Source organism: Hippoglossus stenolepis, chromosome 9 (assembly GCF_022539355.2).
Source record: "Hippoglossus stenolepis isolate QCI-W04-F060 chromosome 9, HSTE1.2, whole genome shotgun sequence".
Classification (NCBI taxonomy): Eukaryota; Metazoa; Chordata; class Actinopteri; order Pleuronectiformes; family Pleuronectidae; genus Hippoglossus; species Hippoglossus stenolepis.
In genome coordinates, this window is record NC_061491.1 from 17,433,929 (window position 1) to 17,461,517 (window position 27,589).

The 27,589-nt window shown below is 41.4% G+C and overlaps 1 long non-coding RNA gene across 1 annotated transcript in view; it reads right to left on the bottom strand.

The window, feature by feature from the left end:
- Window positions 1-33: 33 nt before the first annotated feature.
- LOC118115392 overlaps window positions 34-27,589 on the bottom strand; it is a 47,432-nt gene continuing 19,876 nt past the window's right edge. The window contains exons 2-3 of the long non-coding RNA XR_004697555.2: window positions 23,928-24,001; window positions 34-203 (exon numbers count right to left, since the gene is read on the bottom strand). This is a non-coding gene — a long non-coding RNA (uncharacterized LOC118115392). The remainder of the gene's footprint in view (window positions 204-23,927; window positions 24,002-27,589) is intronic.

Sequence of the window (27,589 nt, forward strand, 5' to 3'; positions counted from 1 at the left end):
AGACAGGGGGAGAGTATGTGTGTGTGTGTGTGGGTGGGTGAGGTGGGGGTGGGAGTACTGGGCATGTAAGCTCCTGTATGTGTGTGTGTGCGTGTGTGTGTGTCCGACAGCAACGTGAGAAAGTCCACACCACACAAAACACACCAGCAGCAGCAGCAGTTGCAGTTGATTGTCCTCAAACCCTTCTGACAGTAGCAGCCCAGCTGAGAGAGAGAGAGAGAGGGAAAAAAGGGGAGTTTACTTCACTGTAGGGAGGGCTGACCCAATCCTTTACTCTCTCACACACACACACACACACACACACACACACACACACACACACACACACACACACACACACACACACACACACACACACACACACACACACACACACACACACACACACACACACACACACACACACACACACACACACACACACACACACACACACACACACGGGGAGGGAGGACACGGGTGGACAGAAAACAGGGGCAGGGAGCAGACAGGAGCAAGATGGGGTTTAGGAGAAAAGTAGGAGGACGGTGAGGAGGATATTGAAAACACGCAGCAGGATCTGTGGGCTTCTGCGCCTCTTACAGCTTACAGACAACTGTTCCCACTTTTCATGTTCAGTAGCAGAAAGTGGAATAAGTTGTTTACTAAATCAAATGGAGCCGTGGAGCATATGCTGTAGATAATTGGGCGGCAAAACCCCAGACTGACTGACCAAAATCAATAAATGATGATTGCATTTGTGGAAAGCTCTAATTGCCAACAGAGTGAACCCTGAGTGCATGTCCTCACCAACAGCCTTAAGTGGCAAACTAATTAAGAGCAAGTGTGCTTAAACGGAGTGGATTCTAATTGTTCATGCTGATTATACACAAGGAGGCTAAATACTTACAGCTCTGCATCTCGCTCACTGTGAATTTCCCCCCAAAAATATTCCTGCTGTATTCTCACAGGGAAGTTCAGTAGTTCTGACTCGATCATTTGAGTTCTCACATACAGTCCCCCGGATATTTTCATGAAAATGTTACAGTTTTGTGCAAGTCTGACAGCAGCTACAGAAAACTCTAGTCTGCCCTTCTTCTTGATTATTGCTCCACAAAAATTGTAAAAATGAGAAACCATTCTTGAGAACCTCTGAAAACCTGCTCTACACAGAGCGGTGCGCTGTTATCAAATCAGGTAGGAGCTGTTAGGGATTACATCACCCCAGCCTGGAGCTTTTATACTAATAAATAAATGGGCTGAGACGCTCTAATAGACCATTTCCTTTCCAGAGATATATCATCTTACCTGCAGACAAAACTGTACGTGTGTGTAAGGAACACTTTGCTTTTAGCAAAATAGCATTACAAACCTGAGGGAGCACAAAATGAGCCTGTGTTTTTCCCAACACATGATGCTGATTTGAGAAGTTTTGAGGTTAAGTAGACAGGGCAGACAGTTTTTGTTTCCATGTTAATCTGTCTCGTTTGTTGCCGCCTCTGTTCTTTGCACCTCTTTTCTTTCTCACACTCGTTCAAGTTGTTCATTAGTGACAAACAATAGGTGCCCTGGCTCCCTCGCTCCTCGATGAAGGGAAAAATCACTTCATAAATAAACAGTCCTGCCCTGGTCCTGCCCTATTTGCCTTCTGTCGACCATCCTCCCCTGATCTCTGAAGCCTCTTTCCCACATGGGCCTAAATACACAGAACTAAACCAACCTGACTTCGCTGTCAGTAGAAATAAGATCTAAAACAAGATAAAAGATGTAAACATTCACTGCATTACTCTTCATCTTCCTCACATTTTTACATTTTTATATTTTGCAGAAGCCGGGAAATAATGACACACATTTGCCTCCTGATCTACCAGTGATCATGTTGCTGACAATCAATATCAGCAACAGTAACACCAAGAAATTAATTTATTTTAGCTATCACCGTTTCTCGTTTGGCAACTAAGCAACAAACTACAAATAGACAATCTGCTTCCTTTACAACGGAGTCGTGTGATATGCATTTTCAGGTGTATTAGTACGGATGGAGATAACTTCTGATAAATGGACAACGATTGCTACAGTTTTAAAATATAAATGTGCGAGTGTGTGATGTAGCCTGAGCGTCGTGTTTGGAGGAAACCAGGAGCCACCAATCACCTGCCCAATACCATCCCTAAAATGGCAGCTTGGACAACGCAGGAGCACCTTCAGGACGACTTATGTGAATGTCCTCGAGTGGCCCAGCCACTTGTACCAAATCACACAGAGACCTGCAACATGTATGTCCACTGATGGTCCCCATCCAACCCGATCTTAAGAGATATGCAGAGAACAACAGAAAATCACCAAATGTAGTTGTGCATAGGTGGTTGCGTCTTACCCAGGAAGACTCGAGGCTGTAATCACAAAGGTGCTGTAACTAAGTACTGAGTTCATTGGCTAAATAGTTACTGTATGACAATATGATTTCAGTTCCTCCTTTTCATTCAATTTGATCTGCATCAAAATGAAAATGAATTAATGAATCATGATAATAATTGTTTATTTTAGCGATTGTTGACATATTAGCAGGTCAGCCAGGGATATATGTGCACAATTTAACAATTATCTTTAAAAAGGTAAATGTATGCGCTCTCTGCTCTAACCTCAAAAGAACTCTCATCTAGCTGTGCTGTGGTGAAGTTAAGTAGTGATAATTGTTTCCTTGTATGAGAATAAACTAAACAGCTAAATTGTCTGTATGGGAAACCTACTGTATGTTCTGTATGAGCCCTATAATAAAGAACATTTTGATATTTTTCTATGGTTTTATTCCGTTCACCTTTTCACTTTTTTCTCTGACCTCCTCGATCGCACTCGCAAACTTTGCCATCATTCCAACACCCCCTGTTTTTTTTTTATAACTCTTCCTGCCCTCCCCCTCTCCCCTCCGCTCCTTTTCGCACTCCCCTCCTCCAGTGAACTAGAATGTCATTTCAAGCATGTCTAACCACGGGAAGCCTTTTAAAAACTGTGACAGCATTTGCCCCCAATCCTCACTTGCTGTGAAGCGGTGTGTGTGTGTGAGTGGGTTGCGTGTGTGTGTTTGTGTGTGTGAGAGTGTGTGTTTGAGAGAGAGATAGAGTAATGAATGTATGTAGTGATTTGCAGGAAGACAGAATATCATATGCAGATTAGGAGGACGACCCCGTTTAAAACAGTTACTTTAAGGTATTTTAAACTGGTTCCCTACACACACACACACACACACACACACACACACACACACACACACACACACACACACACACACACACACACACACACACACACACACACACACACACACACACACACACACACACACACACACACACACACACAGGTCTTTCACAGTGTCACCCTCATGCTGGGCTTTTGATGAATGGCTGAGACTGTCACGAGCGAAAGATGAGCAGTGAAACTGAAGGAGAAAGAGGAGGATAGAAAAGGTTGCTGACAAGAAGAAAAGGAGCGATCACTGACGAATGATGGAAAGATGTGAGATAATTAATGGAAGACTGTGACCTTTTTGTGACAAGAATCGGTGCCCAGAGAGAGGAGAGAGAAAGTGGATGGGAAGAGGAGGACAGAGCGATGCATACAAGGGATCACAAGGAGATCAAATAAACCCAGAGACAAACAATATGCAAAACATTTCGAGTTTAGGTTAAAAATAAAGTTAGTCAGACACTTGAATCTGAGGAAGATGGCACTTTTAGAGAATGTTTTCCTGTTTTTCTTACGCTAGTTGTATTTATCATTTTTGACACGCTGTCATAACACAACAAATTCACACGTCAGCAGCTTTCAGTGTCAACACTTGAAAGACACAAGAGCTGCCTTTCAGCAGGAAGCTAAATGTGGTCGATAAGAGTGTAGCAGTGAAATGAAAAATACTTTCTGATCTGTGAAATTAGAATAATAGGATTGGGAAAACGTTGACCAGTGAAAACCATGCATGTGCAAACATTGACATGTTTAAGTGGAAAAATGTTTCTTTTATTTTTGTTTGAGAAAATGTTCACGCCTGTTGAGCAAAAATGAACCCAAATCAATTAAAAATAAGTAAGATTATGTGAAAATGCATTGTAATGAAGCTGAAAATAAGTGTTTTTCTGAGTTCTAAACGTGTGGACTTTATAGCCGGCCAAATGGAGAAAGTCTGCAGCAAGTCCGGAGGCTCTCACTCCGCCATTTGTGTTCACACATACAGCCCCTGTGGAGAAACTACAGCGGATCTCCGAATTTCAGTGCTTGTCTCAAAGCTGCTAATTTGTGGCTACAGCAGCTTCAGGCTGTATTCGCCTCTACTAGCAACACGCCCACATTTCTGCCCAAATCATTGGTGGTCAGGTTGCATTGTGGGCAATGTAGGCACCAGGTTTTGACTAGGAGGACAAGATCTGTTTTTGCTGCGTTGATCTTTGACTTTTTTGAAACTGTCCGACGTTAGATTATCCATGGGTACTATTAAGAAAAAGCGGATGTTTTTACATACCACAGTTTTCACAGGAAAGTGACACCTAATTGTCGGCTAATGCTAGATCCGAGGCCGTCGCTGCAAAACGAACGTAGCAAAACCCTGTTATTGGTTTTCTTTCTTGCCGTGGTGGCAAAGATTTCATGTTAGCAGCTGCTGTTCCTCCAAAACGTCAACATTTTATATGTCAACCAGCAACCACTGTGATCTTCTTTTGTAAAACCACAAAGCGACTCCTTTCCCCTAAACCTATACCCTTGGCACACTAGTGGCTTCAGATTCTGACATATTTATTTAAATGCACTGTTTCCATCTGTGCCAGGGGATTTAAAAGACCACCTTATTTCCCTGGTTCCCTTTTAGAAGCATTTATCCTTCTTCTGATGTGTGAACCAATTTAAAACGGGAGATTAAGTCCGTTTTAGAGAAACACCTCTGTGGCACAGCAGCACATCTGCTAATCCCCATCCATTCACTTCAACATGCCTTTAAACTAACAAGCAGTTTAACATAATCTGCTTTAAATCTATCCATTCACTACCATTCATCGCCTGGTTTACATAACAATCCCTTCTGCCTGCACGGGAAGAGAGGAAGAACGAGAGAACGTGTGGGTGTATGGGAGTGGGGTTGTAGATGTGGGTGAGAGATACAGGACGAGTTCCTCTTCCTATTACAATCCATTTGTACCATTAACTGCTCTGCTGCGTTGTGACGACAAATACAGCAGAGGAAGCATTCTTTTGTTTAGGTCTACGACAAAGCCACAAATGATCCAATAACCTAGAAATAAATGTAAACAGTAAAAAATAGCTTTGAGGGATCTTGAAGCAGTAGGTGTAAAAGATTTATGGATGGAGGGAAGCAGGGAGTGCATGAAAAACGGTTCCACGAGGAATGTGCGAGGGGTGGAGTGTGGAAGAAAAAGAGCGTGATGGTGAAATATGGAGTCAAAGGGCTGCATGTGTAGAGTGTTAAACCTTTTCAACCCGAGCTGCAGTCGACCTCAGCCTCGAGGCCCACCGACGCTTTCAGCTGCACTCCCATCACAAACACACAACTCAACCGCCGAGCCAAGTAACCGAAGAGCGAAAACAAGGGATGACACAGAGCGGGGAGAGGAACGATGATGAATCGGTGACAGAGAAGACGTCTGTCAGGTTCACCTCTGACCCCAACACCGATTTGTTCTTTATTGACCTCTCACCTTTGGAGAACATCCCTCACCACCACTGCTTGCAAATCATTTCTCACAAACATTGAGGTGGGATGATTTAAAAGTGAAAACAGGCATCAAAATATGAATTATAAAACACTCGAGTGAAAGAAAAAACATGGTTATATATAGAAAATTCTCTTTCTCGAGTCTGTAAAGAACCATATTCCTGCCTAGCTTATAAATTTGTGTCAAATTGAATTTGAGTCAGTAAAAAAGTTAATTTAAATTTCTTACATTACAAAATTGACTCACAGTTTTATATCTGTGATATGATGCATCACACACTCAGACTAAAATACAGAAATATATGAAACATGTTGTGGTTGCTAACCCTACCACCATTCACACACCCACATCACTGTATTTTTAAATCCCGAATGGCACTCACCTCCGCAGAGGCCCAACAGGAGCTGCACCAAATTGCACACACTCCTAAATATCAGTCCCTTAAACATGTCTGATTTAAAAAAAGAAGGATCCATGATTTATTTATTTTTTAAAAAGAGCTCCATCTCACAATGTTAAGAAAAAGTGACAATTTCTTCCCTGACATCCCTCCACCAAAGGCTGTGGTAATCCATGGAGTAGTTTTTTGCATAATCCTGCCAACTAACAGACAGACAAGATGGAAACATAATCCCCTTGGCTCCCTGTAGTTTCTCTCATACACTGCTAATGTATGTATACACTTTCAAAGGCCTCGGCCAACAAATTAACATAAACACAGAGGTTAAAGAAAACAAATGTCTTTTCTTTTCCTTTGTCCTTTTGTCCTTCTCTATTGCAACATATATACACACACATACAGTGGGGTCTAAAAGCTTTAGTTTGCCAATGAAACATGATCACACACACACACACACACACACACACACACACACACACACATAGGTGTCGAGCCATTTAAACTTAATGAAGGCCTAATGATAGACTGCGAATGAATTTTACAGCTTGTTATTGTCATTGTGAAACCACTCACTGTATCACTTTACGACCACCATAAAATCACTGACAGGGGTGGGCGTGGTTTGGGAAAGGTACAACAAAAGTGGGAATAATCAGAAATCCACCTCTGTGATCATGATGTCATAAATATTGCACTTACTGGTAATTGCTTTACTGTATAACCAAATGGAATGGCTGTTTTCCCTCGAGCCATCTGGCGAATACAAATGTTTTCTATAGTTCTATGCCACTGATATCGTGTTACTTTGCTCGCAGGCACACAGAGGGTAAAGTACAACCACAAATTAAAGGCTCAGATTGACTATTTAAGTATTTGTAGTGTCATAAATAAGTTATGAGGTTGCATATATCACATCAAATGCAGACGGTTTAAGGGATTTGTTGCTGAATGCTGGGAAATACCTTTTACATATTTCTGAAAAGAGTACACACACACACGCGCACACACAGTGTTTTAGTCAAGGAGAAGCCAAATCAATTTGGCCCCCTGTGAAGAACAGAGGTTAAGGTTGTTAAAGAGGGAAACGTTTGGCCAAAAGGGTGGAATGTTAAAAATGTCCCTTCAAGGAAACACGAACAGAACACAGAAGAGTAGTGTGGCTGCTACTTCCTGCGTGGGAGCAGAAGAAAAAAAAGGAGCGAGATGTCACCTGCTTCGTGAGATCTTTTGCCTGCCTACTTTGCTGAGGCATGTATCTGCAACAGCTCACCAAATATCTGAGGATCACGATCTGCAGCCACCCACCAACATTTGTTTTTGTCCTCCCCACGACGACTGACCCCCGCCTGTCTTTCCATCTGTCACACAGAATATCTGCGGCAGCTCTGACTGGAGTTTACTGTTAGTTTGGAGGTGTTTATGAGGCTGTGTGTCGTGCAGAATATCTCAATGCAACACTGCTGATTGGATACGGGACATAATGTAAGTGAACGGTGCATCTCAGCATTTTATTCAGTTTAGTGACATTAGCGTCCTTACAGGTGGCCATAGATGCTTTTCAATCACTTGATTTACTCAAGATCTGAATGTCTGATAACTAAAAAAACATAGGTAAAACCACATTGATCGAAAATTTGTTTTAGAATCTTGGGTTAAAATTAGGGATGCACCGATATGGAAATTCTTGGCCGATACCGATACCGATATTTAAAACAACAATCTAGCCGATAGCCGATACCGATATTTGTTTATTACTTGCATGTGGCCTTCTTGGTGTGTAACGCCGGGTTTACACCGGGCGCTGAAGCGCCGCCCCGCGCCGCGCAGCGTTATTCTCGCCTGCGCGCTTGACCCGCATTTCTCCGCGTCGGTCAGCCCGCGGTTCTCCGCTTGTTGTTGTATGTAACCCGTTCAATGTCGGGTGTCGGGGTAAATGATTCTCCAAGCAAGCCTTTAGCCCCCTCTCTCTTTTTATCTATATGACTGCTTGTGTGGCTGTAGTGGATGGGCAGAGGGGGACATTTAATTATGTGATTGGGAAAATTGGGAAAATTAAAACTCCAGGACAACAGAAGGGGAATACAAAGTATGGGATGCATATTTGATCATTTATATCATATAAAATATGTCATTTATATCGTTTAAAATCATTTTTCAGTCTGTTTCCTGGCGCGATACGCTCGCTCGCACGCCGAAACCATCGGTGAAGGGCGCTGGCGCGGCGCTTCGCAGCCCATGTGAACCGCACAAAGGTTTAACAGGGGGTGGATGGGAGGCGCTGGCTTTCCTTGGCGCTGCGCTGCGGCGCTTCAGCGCCCGGTGTAAACCCGGCGTCAGTGTACCATAATCTGGATGCCAGATTGGCAGGCTGCAGAAAACATACCAATGAACATCGGCCAATGTTATCGGTGAAAGTCAAGTTTATTACCGATACGCCGATGGCAGTAAACGAGGCGAATATCGGCCGCTACCGATATACGGCCGATACATCGGTGCACCACTAGTTAAAATAGAATAAAGTGTGAATTTATGAGCATCTTTTGGAGGAAACAACAACCTGCACACCTTCAACACATCAGTAAATGACTTAACCTTGGTGTAAAGTGCAGTGGTGCAAGTGTAGCCTCTTACTATGGACAGGACTAAATCTTATAGTCATGTGCAGTCTGTGTGTCTGGCCCGAACAGGGCAGAAGAAGCAGTTGCATTGAGGACAGATCTGAGACTAACTGTAGGGCATTCATATTGGTTTTGCTGGATAAAAAGTTGGGTCACAAATATTTGCAACAACAATTCATCTTTCACCTTGGTAACATGGTGTTATAATAATCTAAATAATAACATTCCTACTGTCAACTTAAAAATCTATACTGAAAATTCAGGGTTTGACACATGGATCAAACTACCAAAAAAACAAAGAGGAGTAAACAGGGAAGATTTGTGAACAGAAAGGCATCAAACAGTTCAACAGGAGTTCAGCTGCGGAAGAGGCACATGCCTGTCATGAGGTGAAATTATTGCAAGAGACCTGCATTGTTTTTGTTGATCTGTCACTGCCTCAGTTCGGAGCTAAAGCCTCTCTGAGGTGCTCAGCCAGCAGCTACACTACAAACAAGAGGATAAGAGTGTTTATAGATGTAACAAATAATCTAAATCTCTTAAGCGGTTGATGTTGATGAGGATCTTTCTGCGATGCCACAGGGCACTGATGCACAAGCGTTCTGATGTTTCCAATTCACCATGTCAATCTAATTTGGTTTTGACAATGAGGGGAGGACCACCGAAAGTGGGAGCTTACGCTAATAAAAGAGCTACACATGTTTCCACGGCCAATGACAACTGTTCCTATACAGCCAAGAATAGCGTGGCCCAATAAAACCTTTCATACCATTGCTGCTCCTATTCACTGTCGCTTTCTCCTGCTCTCTCTCTCTCTCTCTGTGTCTTATACACACACAGCACGCTCACACACACACTCACGTTCACACACACGCACACACCAAAGCAATATTTATTTCAATTCCTACACTTGCCTCCTGACAGTCGTGTGCGTTAAGGATAAGTATAAGCATCACTTGAAATTTTTACGGCTCTGAAAATAAAAATCTAAATTCTGAATGATCAACATGTTTTGTGATGAACTAACTAGAAGATATTGAAAACATGAAGAACAATTATTAGAAAATAAATTTAAATATCTTAAAAATAGATACTGAGTGCTTATCTTGATTATTTCAGCTTTGAGAAGAGAAGAGAAGAGAAGAGAAGAGAACTGTTACGGTGGCTGTTAAGGGCCAAACAGTGCGAGGTGACACCTGGGGCAGGAGGCTGACCTACAAACCGCCTGTGACCCCCACACCTGCGTGAACACACGGACACACACCGGCCCAGACGCACAAACACACACCGGCCCAGACGCACAAACACGCTCTCACACACACCAGCTTATTCACACACCATTGCCCACGACACCAGCTCCTCTCGACCTGCCAAAAGGCCACCATTTGACCAGGCGATAATACCATCTGTTAGGCAAAACACTGGTGCTTTGTTATTGTTCTGTTTCATAGACTTTACCAAACAATCACATACGTACTGCCAGCTAGTGAACAGAGCGCCGTACTGAACACTTCAAACGAGGGCTATGTGAGAGGTTAGAGGTGAGGGCCCGAACCACGGCAGAGAATAAGTCTGTGATTTAATTAAATCAGGCACTGCGGAGAAAAGATGGGGGCAGAGGAGAGAAGAGCAGGCAGGAGAGAGCAACAGTAGATTCACCTTAGAATAATGAATCTTAATAAATAGAACTAAATTCAGTTGGAACCTGTTCATTTCAAACAGTCATTCAATTGTCTTCTTAATTGTCTTCTTCTTACTTAGTTAAATCTAAAAAGTGCATAACAAATTCCAATTTATTGAATTTAAAAATAATTTCTGTTGGCACTGATCTCATAGCGTGAAGCACACCAGTGACCACTAGCGAGCACTTTGACGATAGGAGAAGAAATGAATATTAGTAACTAGTGTAATCTGATTATTTTTAGTCATTTGAAATCCAGTAATTCAGTTACAAATACAAATCCCTGTAATGTTGTGATATTTTGACGTTGGGGGGCTCAGCCTGTTCACCGTTTTACCAGGAATTTTACCAGGAGTTTTACCAGGAGTTTTACCAGGAGTTTTACCAGGAGTTTTACCAGGAGTTTTACCAGGTCTGAAAGTCTTGACCAAGCTTCATGTCTTTGTTACATTGTTTATATTTGATCCAGTTTCAGTTTCACATTGTATTTTAGCAAGCGTAATGAATAAGTTTGTATATTATACGTACGTCCTGTTGTCATCCCCTATGTGGGCTACATCTACCTATACTTGACATTGATTGGTTGTTAAGTCCGACGTGCGTCTGATGTCGGCGTGTTGTCAATTTGGCTAGTGTGTTAGCTAGCTTTTTTGAATGGACCACAGAAAAAACCTTGTCTTTCTGTTTGAATGGAGAAAATGAATGAACTGGTTCACTTCGTTGCCACTGTAATTCCATTATGGCATTACGAACAGCAAAATGAACGTGCTGGTCATTCAAACATTGCATCGTCTGAGGCAAAGGCTGCGAGCAATTCTTTGAGCTGCTTCTTTTTCTAGCAACTTCCTGAGACTGGAGCAAAATACCAAACTATCAAAACAAATTTTTCACGCTGCAAACAATCGGAACCATGGCTTTTGTTTTGATGCGGACCAAGACGACCTCTTTCGGTCAGACTAAGTTTTGGTTCCATTAGCGTGGGCCAAGGTCCGAGGCACCTTTCACACATAGTGAGCTATTTTGGTTCGGATTAAACTGAAAAATCTGAAGGTCTGGACCAAACAAGGCAGGTGTGAAAGTGCCCTGCAAGATAGATGCTAGCTTAGAGTTTAGGGGCTTGGGTTGTGGCTTGGCAGTTAGCATATTGAGAACTAGATGGTCAGCATGTTTCTCAATGTGAATTTTTAGAGCGTTTGAAGTTGTTTAAAAGGTATTTTGATGCATCTGGGCTCCATAATGAAAGTAAAGTAACAAATCATTGAAACATTGCTGCAGAGTGATTAGAATTTATCAAAAACTTTTTTGTGTAAGTAATCACGAGTAATTTTGACACTACATTTCAGATTTCAGCAGTCACCCAGGGACACGCTGTCCTCCGGAATCGTTTGGTGCATCTTTGCTGACCTCTCGCAGAATGTACAGCTTAAGTTTCTGATGTTAACAAAGTCAGACAGGAAGGAGGGACAACGGGCAAACAGAGGGAGGACAGTGTTGGGCAGGAGCTGAATTGGATGGGGGAGGTGATGGGAGCAAAGCAGGGTGTCGGACTGGTGGCGGGGGGGGGGCATGAGGGTCTACTAGGGGTGAGTGGCGCAGTGGGATAAGAGCGTGGGGAGTTCATGCCCCCGCCAGGCCCTTTTCGCACTGCATAAACAAAGAGATTACAGTGAGAAGGGGCTCCGCGCCTCTAACAAGCAGGGGCACCGCACACACTCATTTGTACACGGACACGCACCCACACACAGTCTCATGCAATACAGGAATCATACACACACATGCACGCACGCACACAAGAGCTTATAGAAATATAAATACACACAAAACAAGCCCCGTGAAAACAAACGTGCATTCACAAACACAACATGAACACAATAAACTGACACACACAACTAACAAGAAGCATCACAACATAGTGGCGCCACCTGTCTCCTCTTCACCAATTAATGAGCTCCCAGCTCCCGGGATGCTCCAACGAGGTGGCAATTAGCAGGGAGAAGAAAGGGGGAGTCTGAAATGAGGGAGAAAAACCGATGACAAGAGGGGGGTGAAGGGGCTGGGAGATAGGGAAAAAATGGAGAGAGGAAGAAAGGGAATAAAGAGGGAGAAATACAAAAGAGGACCCGTGATTTTGAATCTGGGAGGAGAAACTGAGAAGGTCAAAAACGGAACTGGGTGGAGCAGAGAGAAAAGTCTGAATTTACGTTTTTATCACTTCTTTTGTTTCGTTATCTTGTGTTTGGTTTACGCATTACTCCTATTTACAAAAAGGGGTTTGATTCCATGAAAAGAGAAAAATGATCAGAAGCATAAGACATTTAATCCACACAATTGTATTTATATCGATATTTAATTAAGCTATAGGATCGAGGCTCATATTTTCATCTTTAAATTCTTCGCCGTGCTAATTTCATTAAATGTCAAAAGATTTTTACACTTTTAATAAAAATATCCATCGTAAACCATTTTCTTGACAGCTCTTGCATTTTGTTAGTTATTATTTATTATTTAAGGGTTGTTAAATCAGTCAATATGAAGACAGCAACTCTAAAAGCTTCTCAAGAGTGAGAGAAGAAAATGTGAAATCCTTGACAGAACGAAGGAAATTCAGTATGTTGAAAAATGTATGGGGGAAAAAAAAGGTTGTCTGTGAGATTCCAGTCAAGACAGTGTTTCTGTCTCCTGTTTGTTTATATTTCCACATCTCACAATCCCTCCCTACACTGTCTCTTTCCTTCTGTCAATCTTTGTTTCCTGTGTCTGTTTCTTAAATACAAGCAGACACACACGCACACACACACACACACACACACATATTCTTTTGTTTGCCACCTGATAACAGGCAGTCATTCATACTGCCTCCCGACCCCCATGACCCCTGAACCCTGAGACCTAAATACGGAACAAGAACATAAAGACTGGTCATGCATTTGCTGATAGTAATTGCTCACGCAGGCGCAGAGTCAAAGGCTACAGACGGTCAAACTTTATTTTTAACTTTAAAGGAAAAACAACAAAAAAGTAAGAGCCCACTTGCCGACCCTACAAAAATAGAGGCATCTTCAATATGGTGAATTAATGAATGATACAAATAAACATCAGGATATATCTGAAACTGCAATGTAAAAATCTCACATTGTAAATTAATTAAGCTTTTAATTCAATAACTCTTCACAGCTAACATAATTGAATTTGACATAACTTCATTAGTCTATTTAGGTTTAGGTTAAAGAATGAATGAGCTCCGCCTGAAGCTGGTATAGGTTTGTTTATCAATTTGAGATTTTATGCTCAATAACAGGCTCCATTAAAAAAACTACTGATAGTAACAAATACCACTTTTATTTTATGTTTGGAAGATTTGCCTTTTATACTTTTTAGTATAAATATGGGAAGAAGTATTTGACCTCAACTGCACAAGTTAAAAAGTTATCTTTTTTTCTCGCAGTATTTTTTTATCTTTAAATACTATCTTTAAAATGTATCTTTAAAAATGTTTATAAGCCCAGTCCAAAGAATTCACTACACACTATGAGATGTATTAAACTTGAAAGTAACTTTCCATGGCAATAAGGGATACTGACGACACAGGTGCTCACTCAGAAGCACAAACACACCGAAGCATGAGGCATTAGGGGACATGAAAGAAAAGAAGAGGGATACACACACAGTCACAGGTCACTTCTGGGGACATTACATAGAATTGCATTGATTTCTTAGAGACCTAATGTACTCTTCACTGACCGAAACAAAACAATTAGCTTTTACACCATTGGCACAGCATTTATTCCCAATAGGAAAAGCTGTTGCAAATTAAAGTCTTTAGTCTGAATCTGTCTTCAAAAGAAGCCTTACAGATACACACACAGACCCACAGACAGACCCACACACACACACACACAGGGCAGGTGTGGGGTCAGTGTTAGGGTCAGCAGCCTCGGTCCAGCTCCCAAATATAGAGCGTCCACTATTCGGGGATCCTTGAGTTCAGTGCAGGTTCTCATATGACCACCATGGACCCTTTATGTTCTGACAGAAACAGACATACCGAACACACAAAACACGCATTCATTTAGACTCACACTCACAACGCTCCAACACAAGTATTCACACTCATTCACCACATATATACATGTGTGCATGTGGCCAAATACTAGCGCACATTTCTCACACACACACACACACACACACACACACACACACACACACACACACACACACACACACACACACACACACACACACACACACACACACACACACACACACACACACACACACACACACACACACACACACACACACAGTTACCCTAACAACATCATTAAGATCCTTATCTTCCTGCTATCTGAAAACATGAAAGCTCATTTCCTCTCACCCACCACACAACCCTTCACATATACAGACTTTTTTTCTTCTTCGTGTTTCTCTTCTTCTCTTTCTCCTTCTTTCATGAGTGCAACCATCTCCCTCTCCATCTATCGGAAGACACTATTCACAGAGTCCATTCAGTGTGTAACAGAGGATCTCTTCTAAAGCTGAAACATAAGAATGATACTCTGACCCCGCGGGGTGACCTCTGCACTGCAAGCTAACGGCTCTGACACGTAGAAGCATGCCTATATGCTGGTGTGTGTTTGCACATTTGTTCTGAGTCGAAACTGCAAACTGGCTGTGTGGTCATTGTGAGTAGATATCTCAACACCGCCTGTGCAAATGTGTGTGTGTGTGTGTGTGTGTGTGTGTGTGTATATATACACACACTATGGAGAGAGAGAGATTTCACTACTTTACCTGAAAAGGGAGAGCACTTATCAAATTGATGCCCCAAGTCTTAACTAATTAGTTTTTAACTTTGTAGCTACGATCAAAAAAGAAAATTAAAAATTATAAAGTTTTCTTCAATTGATTTATTCTAAATGCGTGACCAGGTTCCCTGTGGACTCATGGCAGCAGCAGTTTTAAGCCGTCATGTGTATCCACTACTAATAATACTAATATTGGTATATTCAAAGAGTTCATAATTGGATTGAGTCAAACTTAGGTTTGCGATGGATCCAACTGAGAAAACAAAAGACTGCAGTAAAGCATCTGACATCAATTGCACATCTGTTTAACAAATGGCAGAGAGACGGCTTTTTAAGTCATGTGCTTGAGTAACACAGTCTGAGATTTGCCGCTGTAGATTCACACAGCATGCGATAAAGGGGGCCATTGTTAAAATGGGAATCACTTTGTGAACTTGTGTTTCAGTCTTCACTTCATCATTTTTTTTTTAAAACAGCAAAAAATATGATTCATACAAACACATCAAGGTTCATGTTCATGTGCTGTCGGCAGAGATATTGTGGGTTATCACGGTAAAACAAGAAATGATCACTCTCTGTCAGTGAATGTGTGTATAGATGCAGGTGAATGAACACGTACGCACACGACCAGCTGTGTTGAGAAAAACTTAATTCAATTTCCACCTGACTGGAAGCACAAGCCTGTGCAAAAACATTGCAACACAAAATTGAATCAAATTGCGTGTGTATGTGTGCATGTGTGCGCGTGTGCGTGTGTGTGAATGTGTGCATGCATCAGTTTGAGTGTCGGACAGCACTGTTCTTCAGTTCTTCCGAGAATTTTCAGGACATTCCTCTACATTCCTCTATTAAATCACATCCTCTCATTGACTCCACATGATGTTAATACTGCATATGCTCGCAGTGAACACGTACCACCTCTCTCTTTGCACCACTGCGACACAACACTTTGCTGGGCTTCTTTTTACTGCATCGTTTTACTACAACGTGTTAATGGTTCTGTCTGTGCACATGTCATCATCATATTTCGTGATCTGAGGGCTCTACATGAAGCTGCAGCCTCAACAAAGCTCTTGTCGAAAACATTTACTCAGCAACTTATGCAGTAAAAATGAAATAGGAGGGTGTGTGTGTGTGTGTCAGAGTCAAAATTGCTGAGCTGATCATTGTGAGTCACCACACGTCTGTGCAATAATTATTAGTATTATGAGTATTTAACATTAACACATTTTGTAAATAGAATTATGAATCATCTTGAATGAACAAATCTTGTCATGGATAACTGTTATATTTGCTTTAGCTTCCAGTGTGTTTGGATTTATGAGGATCAATCAGCAAATATTGTATATTAAACATTGAAAATTATGTTTTCTTTAGTGTATAATCACCTGAAGTCCCCATTTTCTGTAACCTTCATCCACATGAGGAGTTTTCTTCCACCAAGTCCGCCATGCTGCATCGCCTTGTTTATACAGTATAACCCAGATGGCACGCACAAAGGGTCTTTCTCGTTTACGTTACCAGAAGGTCATCTTGGTTTCCAACACATGCCTGGAGCACCAGGGCGAGACTGGTTGGTGGCGATATGCAACCTCACCACTAGATGCCAATAAATCCTACACACTGGACCTTTAAATGTGGCTGGAGGTGATCGAGGTCAAGGGTAGGCGAGGGGAACATGCCGTTAAATTTGTTAAAGGTATCAACAACAGCACAAGTCATTTACTGTAACTCAATCTAGTGATTACTCCCTGAAGAGCACAAAAGGACCCTTGATACGTATCTCTGTGTGTGTGTGTGTGTGTGTGTGTGTGTGTGTGTGTGTGTGTGTGTGTGTGTGTGTGTGTGTGTGTGTGTGTACACAGAGGATAAATTAATGCATCTGTACTGATTTGTACTAATGAAGTGTGCCCTTCAGTTACAGAATGTTAAAGTTAAGAATGTTGCTACTGAACCACTAAATTACAGCATTTTAAGGGCTGACCACAGCATTTAATACACTAAAGTACCACAAAACAATCATATTCTCATGTCTCTAAACCAACTCTTTTACTAACATTCTAGTTGCTCCGAGTAGTGGTTCACCAGTGAGAGGCTTTAAATGTGCGGCAAAGAGTGTATTAATAGATTTTGGGTCAAGTTGCCTGATTTTTAATGGTGATTGGTGTGTGAATGGTGTTACATGAATGGACACTAGCACGGACATTCCCCTGCACAGTGCTTGTCGACAAACTTAGTGCGCATTGTTTTACGACTACTTAAAGTAGAAAAAAACTCAACCTGTTCTATTTATATGCATTTGAAAGGGAAGGATATATGCTACGGCGACATGGACAGGAAACTTGGGGTGTGGTTTTTTTAGAAAATGTATATTTTTAAAGTTTTGTTTTACCCCTTTTATCCATTCTTTCATTTAGCAGTCCATGTGTGTGTGTGTGTGTGTGTTTTACTGCTAGTTGTTAAAACCTTATTGGATATTCTAGAAGATCGGCCTGTGACATTTAATAACAAACTGCCGTCTCCTCATCTACGCTACCTGCAGCTACCTGGTCCAGGTCAGAGAACAGATGAGGCTCTGAACCCATAAAGTGCAGCTTATACACAAATACACATACGAATGTGTGCAGACATTCAGCTCCTTCTCTGCAGCCTTCAACAATGCAACATTTATCTGACAGAAGATCATTGTATGATTAGAGATAAAAGTATATTAGGCAGGACACACACACACAACACACACACACACACACACACACACAACACACACACACACACACACACACACACACAGACACAGAGCTCCCCCCGCCCCATGCACACAAAACACGCCCCCCGCCGCCCCCTCCCCATTGGCTTAAAAAAATTACTGCCACCTGAAGCGGAACCACGTCCATCACGCAGAGGCCCCCTAAAGCCCCACAGGTGTCCTTTAACATGTCCAAAGGTCCCCTCCTCCCCCCTGGCTCTCCATGTGGCCATTCATCTGGCTGCAGTGGAGGACATCAAAACAAAACACATCCCCGGGGGGAGAGCTCACAGCTAACCATGCACATAAATTACTCCGCAGTGAAGACACAGCTTGGTGCTCCCAAGCTCTGACAAGACAATCTCACTATTAAAATGTTGCGCTCACATTATGGGTTTTAAGTTGGTCTGTCAGGAGAGAACAATACAGCTCCTCACAAAACACAGATTCTATTCGTACTGCTGAACCCTTAATGTCATCAAATGTTTTTTTTGACCATAAAGTGCACGAACCCAGCTCTGTTACTGTAACTCACATGCTCCATTGTTCTGCTTCTCATCACCCCTTGTGAGTTTTTTAAACAAGTTGATCTGCAGCCTGGAACTAAAGAACAAATCACTTCATCCTCACCAGACTTTTTGTGCGACTGTGAAGACGCACACAATGAGTTATAAGACAGGTGGAGAAGCCTCCAAGCCACAAAGAGCGACGATGTGTTTCTCAGCAGCCTCAGCTGGCTGTGGTTTAAAGGAGCGCTGCTTAAGAAAACAGCATTTGTTTAAAATGGAGAGAAACGGAGCGATCGCCAATCTACGCTAAATGGCATTGGAGTGAAAAGCCCAGGAGAGCGGGCCAAATCCAAGTCACTCCACATCAACAGGCAGTGGGCTGACGACATAATATGCATGGCAACAAATAAATAGCCCACAATTAATCTTTCGCGACAGTGAAAGCACAGCGAGTACTTCTCATCGTGCAAGGGTGGTGCGGATATGGTGCAAAGCTCAAGGAGGGAATGCAGGTATGGACACAGACAGACTGAGAGGTAGACAGACAGACAGACAGACAGACAGACAGACAGACAGACAGACAGACAGACAGACAGACAGACAGAAAGACAGCCATAGCCACGGACAACGAGACAGTGAGACTTTTAGAATAAACACCGGAGCTCTCAGTGTCGCCCAGGAAGAAATTCTTTTCTTTGATGTCAAGCCATGTGACCTTGCAGCAGTCTGAGGAATTGAAGCACCGTCCAAACAAACGTCAACACCACTAACACCATCAAGGTCAATGTGTGTGTGTGTGTGTGTGTGTGTGTGTGTGTGTGTGTGTGTGTGTGTGTTTGTTTGTCTGACTGTTGGCATGTGCACACGTATGTGCGTATGTGCATGTAGAAGATGGGGAGCAATGTGCACCCAAAACTTGTGAGCCTGATTTTTTTGTTACACATTTTCAGGACTATTACTATTTGCAAATGCAAAACTGGTTCTTAAACAGTGACCACTATGTTGCTGCACTGACAGTTTAATGACGGTATATTTTGAGATCAATTTAAAAATCTTAAAAATCAGCTGCTGTTAATATTGAGGTTGTCAATTTGTCTCTAAACATTTCAACAACGTTATTAGAGCAACGTTAAATTGGTGCCATTTAAGATATAAGATCTTTACAAACAAAAACAAAAATAGATTCCCCTTAAACTACTTTACAGGTAGATTGACAGAATATGACAAACGGTCAAGTTGACTGGCACTATAGAGCACATACCTCCGCCCATGCCCAACAGTCTCCTTATGAAACCACATTAAACTTCACTAGATCTGGATTTTTATTTGGATCTACACAAAATTGCCTAACACCCAAATATCAGTCCCCTAAACACACACAACATCTGATGACATGATTTATTGTCTGAGAAATCAATGAATATGTTGACAAAAAAAGAGATACAAATCCTGGATCTACCACCTGAACAAACAAACAGACATAACAACCCAAAAATGAACAGGGTAATTAATTGTATCATAACTTTAACCCATAACCATCTGCAAAAATCGGACTAAAATGTATTTTTCCTCAACCAAACAAAGAAAAAAAAAATGGAATAAAAAGCTATTCAATGATATATTTTGCACACAAGCCCACAGATCTCTCCTGCACCGACATCTTGTGGCAGCGGAGGCAGTTTGCCAGTGGTTGTTTTCATGTCAGGCTTTATATAAGACGATCACAAGTTGTTTACAGTGCCGAGGATGGATTGCTATCTTACACAAGCAAGTTCCAAAGAGCAACTCAAAACCTCATTAATGTTCCTGTGAAAACGCCACTTCACATTGTTTACCCCCTTACTTTCATCAAGGCAGTACACACGCCAGGGCTCTTTTTCAGATTTGGCTCAACACAGCTGAGCGACCACAGAGACAACACCGCTACACTTTGAATATGCTCCTCTCGCCGCTGGTAAACAGTGGTGTCCCGTTGCAGCAGTTTATTTAGGAGCATGTTCTAGCCCAAACAGGACTTATGACAAAGCCAACTGCTCCCTCTTTTAGACCACTAAGTACTTTCTACTGCTGAATGCTAGTAGGCTGCTGAGGCGCGAGGACAGCTGTTTGTGTGCATGGGACAGAGAGAAGAGGAGAAGAAGAGGAGACACGATGCGAGAAAGAGCAGGAAGAGGAAGAACATGGGAAGCAGCGAGAACAACTGCGCTCACAGAAAAACCATCGTCACGGCGGCTCACACACATACTGACGAGTGAGCAGCACTTGAGATCTGTCGGATAAAACCTTGGCTTGAGCTACTGAGTGAAACATCATAATGTATTTGCAGCTTGAAACTCAGAACGAGCTTGACATCGACACATTTTCACTGGCTTTAATAATACTATGAATTATAGAAGAGAAAAGCAAACTGCTACTGGAGAAGCATGACTTGAAAATGTATGTATAGGAGTGTGTGTATTGATGTTCATGTGACAGGTGGAAGAAAACTGTAAGTATGGTGCCCCCTTGGGGACAAACAACCAGCACCCCCAGACATTACTTTGGATCCACTATCATTTTTTTCAATAGGAATATCATAAACTGCCATGTCATATACTTTTATTTTCTAATCATCTTGCACAGGAAACCTTTAGGCCTCAGTGGGTAATGTTACTTGAAGCTAAGTAGCCTCAAAAACGCTAATCTGCTTCAACCACTGGAAACGTCTGTCATGACAAAGCCAAAGCCTGCAATGGAAACCCACCTATTACATGACGTCTCTTATGAGAAATAATAGCAACAAGAGCATTTAACCAGTGAAGAGAATATTCATTAACAATCTGGTCGGTATCTACAACAAATGCACAACAGAAGTCCCCGGAGTGAGACGTAATGGAAAAGCACTAGGAAGCTTCTTTTTTTATTCAAGAGTTCATGACCTCGTCAATACTTCCCTCTTCACACACTCTCATGCACGGCCTCTCCACTCGGCGGTGTGTACCTCAGGGTAGAGCCTCATCATGTTGAAAGATGCTGTTGCCACCACACCTGTGTGTGCACATGGGTTCACATGTGCATTTCCTTCTGTGTGTGTGTGTGTGTGTGTGTGTGTGTGTGTGTGTGTGTGTGTGTGTGTGTGTGTGTGTGTGTGTGTGTGTGTGTGTGTTTGTCGGGTTGTATGTGTGTACTTGAAAACACCCTCTCATGTTACAGCAGTAATGGCCCTGCTGAAACATTCGTCTCCCACTCAAAAGTTCCAGGCTGCTGTTTAACACACACACCACACACTGGTGACTCTACTGAGGGTGGGTCGCCCCCATTAAGAGCAGTTCGTATACAAACTAAAACAAGTTTAATGGAAATGATTAGATCACTAGATAATTCTGTGCTACATTGTACAGAATTTGAGGATTTACTAGGCAGTATGGAGCTCCCTCAGAAAATGAGAAATAGATGATTGATGATTATAACTATTATGGGGGGATAAAATAACTAGTTTTTGGATTTAAAACTGAAAGTAAAAATAGAGGAAATTAAATAGCTGCGGCCAAAACGAACAGCAGAGGCCTAAACAGTCATGTTGAACAACAAGTTATAATATAGAAACAAAAAGAAATGTGACCCATTCTTAGTGGATATCTAAATCCCTACAGGGAATGATTCAAATATTTCCAACTATTTTATATACACACCCACACCCACACTAATTAAATAATTCCCAAAATGTCATTATCAAACTCACATAAGAAATAAATGTATTATAGATAACAATAAATAAAAATAAAACACAAATACTTAGAACCTGAACTCAGAAAATAAACTTTTTCATGTTTAATGTAAACATATAGTCACAGCATTTCTGCATTATACTGTAAAATAAAAGTTTTCCATGTTGGTGCATGTTGCAAACGCTGACACAGAACTCCCTTTCATTTTAGGAACTATCAGTTTCAAACAATCCTGCTGAGAACCTCACCTTCTGCTAGCCAAGAACCATCTGCTCAATATATTCCAAACTGCTGGCTGACGTGTGGTCCTCATTAGAAACATCCATATGTAAATGTGCATCTAACAGCACCTGCCTCCCCGGACTGAATGGCCCAGTGTCCTCTGAGAAACACACAAGCACTGGTGGTGAACGTGCGTGTGCAGATGTCAGCTGTGCCGTGAACAGCTTCCCTGAGGAACTCCGAAGAGTCACGCTCACTTCTACTCGGTCCTGTGGCCCCGCTTCATGAGAGAAATGACTCCGGGACAGTGCCTTGTACTGCAGTTACAAAAATGCTAATGGCTAACAACGGATTAGCAAATCAGCCGTGGGACGGGATATTTGGTTTTGTAAAGTATTGGTGTATTTATACATGTCTGTGCTTTGAGAGGACAGACTGTAGTGGGTTGCTTACAAAGCACATCATTATGCATCACAGATTAGCTCAAATGCTGAATAGCCCTGGTTGAGCTCATGGTGCTTTTATATGTCACATACCTCTTTAGTTGTTGTAGTTGTCTAGCCAGCTGGCTATAAAATGCTCCCAGATACTAATAAATTTCCTCTTGGAGGTTAAATCACTTGAGCTGGAGCGGGCTTAGGTTACAGATTGCTGCCCCCCAGGAAACATTTATATTTGCAAGCAAGCACTGCTCACAATTCAGTGGTTCTATTGCCAGATTTTTATAAAGATGTAAACAGATTGTGAATATTCTTTTTAGGAGACTCGCTTGTGTTTGTGCAGAGCCACCGCTCAGAGGTACTCAATTCCGTTCATGGTCATACACAGTCTTTACAGCTCAAGATATTTTAGGACAAGTCAAATATACAGTAATTTATGAAGGATACGGTGACACTGTCTATATGTTGCTCTTGGCATGTTTGGATTTCAGAGAAACAAGCAACGTGAGACTGTCTCCCTTCACTGCCATCCTCCTCCTTCCGGGATAAAGCTGCACTTTGAGAGCTATTTTAGTTTGGACGGCTCCAAAATCAGGTATCTGCAGAGAAACTAGTGAGGTTGACCTACGATTAACTCTTAACTAGTGAGAGTCTTTAAGTTTTTACGACGACAATAATGGACATTACTGATCATCCTCCATTACTTTACTATGCATTCTACATGATCCATATGATTCAATGTTATTAATGTGTGTGCAAAGGCCCAACTTCAAGTATACCTAACTTGGTCCAGGTTGACACAACAGAGTTAACTTTGCCATTACAGTTTGTAACGATGGTTGGAGATTATAGAAAAAGAGAAATTGACAAAAAGAGAATGCGATTGACGCATATGTACTAAAACATATAGATTAAGTTTGACATGACATTTCAAAGTATATAAATAAATGCAATTATCTTGCAACATTGGTGAGAATAGTTTATAGTCTGAGCAATATATATATTATATAATATATATATATATATATATATATATATATATATATTATGCTGCCAATCAGCATCTTTAACTTGATATATTGACTGATTGTTCTTACCTGTAAATTTGAGTTGTTGATGTAAGTGGAGTTTTACTTCCACCGATGGGCCGGGTCACACAGCTCTACAATACCTGCGGGGACACACACACAAAGACAAACACAAGAAAACAGGTTATGTAAATACAGATAATCAGAATATGTTTTCTGTAAAAGAGAGTGGCATCGACTTATGATGGTTAAATAAAAAAACCTGTACAAACATGAACCAGCTGTTCCCCCGAAGGGAGGCTTCTTTCCTTTATTACCTCGTACATTTGTAATATTTTTTTAAATTACCAAAAGAAAAAATGACTGTGGTACCCAAGACCATCAAATGCTAAAGGTTTCTTCAAAAAATAAAAAATAAAAAAATCATAAATCTTTGCCTTTTTTCAGAGACATGTTTTTTTTATTTATTTGATGCAACAAATTACCTCAAGTCATACAAAAGATTATCCTGAAAATGAAACTTGTGTTTGCTATGCTGCAGACACAAGGATTGTATGCCAAGGATTGCACATTTTATTAGATCTTGTCACTGGAGGGTCAGGTTGTACAGATCCCCACCTGTAGAGTTGGAAAATTAAACTCAAATAAAAATTCTCTGTATAAACATGACACTCTGGGCGGGTCCATTTCTTCATCTCTAAGAAAACACAGCCTCCAAAACACTGTAACTCACACTGGATTCATTTCACACAGCGTTTCTTTTTATTGCCACCCTATAAACCACTCCAGCCTTATGCATGTGTTAGTGTGTGTGTGTGTGTGTGTGTCTGTCTGTGGTCTTTTCTACACGTATTATCCCTCATAGTCAGCGCCACCAATAGACAAAGAGGTCAATTCATATCGGGTGTTAAAAAGGCCAGATTGTCCATAAATCAAAGCTCTACAAACTTTTATACATCTCTCAAACCACAACCAGTGGAAAAAGAAATTAAAATTATTGCATTTACTCAAATAATGGTGCCATTCAGCTCCTGACAAAGAAAATGACATGTAATTTGGTAATTGCTGGATAATGCGTCTTTTAGCTCACACACAGCTCCAGTAAAACACAGCCCTCAGGACCAAAGCCCTCCATGCTTTAATAGTCATGACAGGACACAAGCCTTATCCATTTTATAATGAAATGTACACTGAGACATGCCTTTAAAAATATCACACTTTTAGAAAAATGAAACAGGTTTGTTTAGACAGAGGGTAATGAATGAGAGTCATTGTTGTTGCACAGAAATATATACACCAGGCCTGGGCTTGCATTTAAGAGGAAAGGAAGATACACAGAATAAGATTAATTACTCAAGCTCGTCTTTTTGGCGACCGCTCTAAAGACAGACAGACATGATTAGAAACAGGCTGACCTGAACTAACTCTCATTATCAACTTAGGGAAAAAGTTACAATCAGTTTGAAGATGATAAAAACTGTAGCTGATGTTTGAAGATGCTCGACCGCTGAAACTGATAGGCTCCAGTCTCATGGATAAGCGCACGTCAGTCTTTGTTTAAATGCCAAATAACAAAATAATCCTATCTGACCTAACCTCAAATGTGACGGGGCAAATTAACAAATACATAACAAGTATATTCTAACAGATAACAGCAGTTATAGCAATTGACATACAAGTTAAATAAAGAGATTGAGGAGAAGAACTCATATTTTGAAAAGTAAATATTAACCAGAATTCCTGGCCTGCAGTTGTATGCCTCCGCCAACTAGTGCAGGTTCGGTTTAAATACTTTTTCTTTTATTTATATATATATGAGGTCACCACGACCTTTGACCTTGAACACTGAGATCTAATCAGTTCATCTTTGAGACCAAGTGACAACTGGTCAAAATTTGAAGAAATTGCCGAAAGACAGACTTGAGCTTTCATGTTGAAGAGGCCAAACGTGAGGCCAATGATGTTGGCCGTTGACCACTCCAACCTGATCAGTTACTCCATGAGTCTAAGTGAGTGTTTGTGCCAGTAATGAAATTCCCTATGGGTGTTCCAGATGTATTATGTTCACAAACATGAAGTCACTGTCACCTTGGCCTTTGACTTTCGACGACCAAAATCTAATCACTTCAGCTTTGAGTCAAAGTGAATATTTGTACCCAATTTGAAGAAATTCCTTGAAAACGATCCTGAGATGTTGCGTTCACAACACCAAAGATGTGTTTTGAAAGGTCGCAGTGACCTTGAACTTTGACCCCAAAACAAATCTAATCAATTCACCCGTGAGTCCAAGTGAGGACTTGAAAGGTTGGGGGTAACCCAGACACATTTCATTCACAAGACAAATTTTGTGTTTTTAAAAAGGTCACAGTGATCTTGACCTATAAACACCAAAATCTTATTTGTTCATTACTTAGTCGAAGTGAATGTTTTTACCAATTTTGAAGAAATTGGTTCAAGGCATTCCAGTAATATCAAGTTAACAATAATGGGACGGAGGCACAACCCAAAAACATAATTCCTCCTGCCACTGGCTGTCGCTGGCCTGGAGAGATAAAAACATGATGGTTGCAGTGTGCATTACATCTGTCCCCCACACCTCAACTCGCCTGAGAGCCAATAACCAGTCGTTTTACCAACTGAAGGAAATGGCTTCAATCTACCTCAGATCTGATCTGAAGTATACAGGAAGTAGAAAATGCCACTGAGAGTGTCAGTTTACAGTCCGCCCATCAGGTATCAAAGGCAGGCGTGTTGTGGCGAGAGCCAGGCGGTGTGCCAGACATTTGGTTGTTTCTACAAAGGATCAGTGAGGCAGATTACTGCCTAAATCCCTTCTTTCACCGAGTTCCTGCAAACTGTCATTTCGCTCTCTGCCTCACAATAGCCAATGAAAACAGTGACAGGTAGGGTGACTGGAGAAAAGAAGCTGCCTGAGGTGTAAACACACGGATAAGGAGCTAGACACAGAAACATTTTTTCTCATGAGCATGCGTCCTTTATTTGCATGTGTTTTGTTGTAACACACTTATTCTTATCTATGTGGAACGTGGAGTGTTTGGAGAGCACAGATGTGAAAGTGATGGATTTTGATGACTGAGTGTATCGTCTGCTCGTTCTCTTTGGCAGTCACACAAATCCACAAGACAAACGAATGAAGTGTGTTCATGGTTACACAAACACATCCAGACACACATTAACACTCATATTTGGATTGAGTATGTGCTATAAGACAAGCAGCATAATCTAAAGTCAATTATGAAATATAAATCTCAATATTGTCTTGTATTTTTTTACTCATTGAAACTCAGATAACATGACTACTGTAAGGACTTCATGTTTAGATCACATTCGTATTCTTTGTGTTGTTTGGTAGGCCGCTCTTTCTCAAGAGTCTGAACACAAGACAAGGTCAGAATGAAGATACCAGAGTCCACTATTTATCTATGATTTAAGATGTGACCCATTATCATCAGAAGTAACCACAGCAACCAAGGTTGCACCAGGGAGCTGAACAGATAACAACGAAAGGAAGATCCAAACAGTCGAATTAAATGGGACACAGATCTAAAAAAGAGCATTCTCAGCAAGGCAGAGGTCAAGAGAAGGTTCAAGCATGAATTAGGTAAAATAATGTTTAGATTTAAATGTTCAATAGAATGATTCCACATATAATTCAAAGCTGCATAACCACTACAGCAACATGTAAACTTATGATTATATACACACCACTG